The sequence below is a fragment of the Etheostoma spectabile genome, chromosome 1, assembly GCF_008692095.1.
Source record: "Etheostoma spectabile isolate EspeVRDwgs_2016 chromosome 1, UIUC_Espe_1.0, whole genome shotgun sequence".
NCBI classification, from domain to species: domain Eukaryota; kingdom Metazoa; phylum Chordata; class Actinopteri; order Perciformes; family Percidae; genus Etheostoma; species Etheostoma spectabile.
Genome location: NC_045733.1, coordinates 18,451,273 through 18,453,701, shown reverse-complemented (window position 1 = coordinate 18,453,701; position 2,429 = coordinate 18,451,273). Strand labels below are relative to the sequence as shown.

Below are 2,429 nucleotides of genomic sequence, written 5' to 3'. Positions count from 1 at the left end.
GGAAAGTGACATTGTTGGCGGCCCCACTGTGGAGGAGTTTGTTCCAAATAAAGGGAAAATGAAAAAGTGTAGAAATAGTTTGGACATAAAATGTTTTCTTCAACAAATCAATGTTAAGATGTAAGATTTGTAAGAGGAAGAAAAGCAGCAACAGCTGGCAACAATTCAATTTCAAGGCAATTTGCTATTTAGTGTCAAATCTGAACCGAAGTTATCTCGGGGACACTTTTCACATAGAGCCCACACATAGAGAAACCACACTATGATCTCCAGAGAAGCAACATTCCCCCAACACAACAAAGTTATTTTACCAAGTACAAAGGGAGCTGGAAATTATGATTTTGTCCGTTGCTGCAATAATGAAAACAATTTCATGCATTTCATCATTTCAAATACGATATCATATCGTAATAAATGTTATCGCAACACTACCCTGCAAAATTCACAAGGCACAAAGACCTGAACCCTCATAACGCCATCCTTAGCTCAATGTCAGTCAAAAGATATGAGCAGAATGCAAACAAGGATTTCCAACAACGTTGTGACTTGGTAAAGCGAGGTCTCTCTCCATTCAGCCTTGCAATGGATTATCTACACAAATATTTCCATGTATAAATCAGTGCAGGAAGATCTAAGATGGATGTTTTTGGAAACCAGCTGCTTGAAATGTCTCTCTATACAAAGAACAAAAAAACAACCATGTTTTGCAAGGCAGCTTCATGTGTATTCACTTTTATTCCTAAATGCCTACAGTAAGCTATGTCAGCTACAACTTTGCACAAATCAACATTCAACTTAGACCATTCATGGAAACAATTTACATTTATTGCAAATATCATGGCAGCTATCAGTTAATCAGCATAGCTGTCATTCATTGTGTGTATTATGATGAAGTTCTGGATCCAGATGGAGATTAAAACAATTGTTTAGCGCTATGTGCCCTTGATGGGGGTATGCTGTCTAATCCCATGGGTTAGGATTCTTTTAATGTAAGGTATTTTATAACACACAACCAAGGTTTTCTCCATCTGTAATTATTCCATGTAGCATCTTTATTAACAAAAAACGCCCAAGATGTTCATTATAAATTCAAGAGGCTTTCATTACTTTCCCCCAGCAGCTGTGCCCTCCACTGCAGATCTACAAGCACAAAAATAAATGATACTTATCCGTGGCCATCAGAAATCCATTATACCTAAAGACATAAGACACTGTGATAAATAAAAAATAAATAAAAATACCTATGAGTAGCAAGATGGGGAGGAGGTAGTTCTCAATGTGGGGTCTGAGACCACCAGGTGTCTTTACGTGGCTGGCAAGAGGTCCTCAGAAATAATGAGTAACACTGATCAGGATCCTGTTCATGCACTCTGAATCATAATTAGCTGGCACGCTTAGTGAGAAGATGATTGCAGCAACAGCAGGCAACACAGCAAACTTATTTCACCAAGTTGAGCACATAGAGAGATCAAAATGATGACAGGATTGGTTTTCAGACGGCTGTTTCCTCTCCCCACTTTCACTTATGTTACCATAATGGATTGATTTAGGTATTTCTGTAAGAAATAATACATCGTCCTATACATGACATGATACCAAGAGGAAAAATGTGTCAATGTACTTTTCTGTTTTGGGTTCTTAGTCCTTTAAAAATTAACTTTGGGATCCCTGTGCCAACATGTATCATCAGAAATCAATAGAGGTTGGAGTGCCTCCCTCAGTGTAATATTACTTAGTCTTCTTACTTATTCTCTCAAGGGTCGCAGCTGATTTACACAGGCTGACACAAGAGTGCATCCAGACTCCCAGTTCTGCTTTTACCTGTAATCTCAGGAGAGCTGTAACTTTTAACATCCAGACCACAAACTACAGGCATGACAGAGAGGATGAACGTGCAGGGAGTGGATGCGGGCGAGTGTTTCTGTCAATACAGGAGAGGATTGATTCTCTGATTTGATGATATCCACTCGGTCTGACATCTAATGCACTTTGCGAAGTAGAAAGGATTCCAGCTCCATTATGAGAATGATGATGCATGCTGTAGATAGGCTACCCAAAGAGAAATTCTGTTTCCTTAACCCTCAGGTCACGCCATACTTTGGCTCAAGGACAGGGCAGATGCTTCAGATTAGATTAGATTAGATTAGATGATACTTTATTGATCCTACAGCGGGGAAATTCCCTTGTTACAGCAGCATTCTCTACAATGAAAGCAAAACAAACAAACAAGTAAACACACAAGAAAAACAGGCAAACAATAGACAATGTGCAGAAGGTAGACTGAAGTAAAGTAAAGTGGCGTCACATACGGTATTGTAAAGTAAAGTGCAGTTGCCATAGTACAAGAAAACAACATTGCAGTGTAGTAAGTGACGTTAAAATTAAAATGATTATGTAATTAAAGTGATAATGCGAAAGCAGGTAACCAT

The 2,429-nt window shown here is 38.7% G+C and overlaps 1 protein-coding gene across 1 annotated transcript in view; it reads right to left on the bottom strand.

Annotated features, from left to right (window-relative positions):
* adamts7 (a disintegrin-like and metallopeptidase (reprolysin type) with thrombospondin type 1 motif, 7) overlaps positions 1–2,429 on the bottom strand; it is a 71,133-nt gene that overhangs the window by 67,475 nt on the left and 1,229 nt on the right. The window lies entirely within an intron of this gene.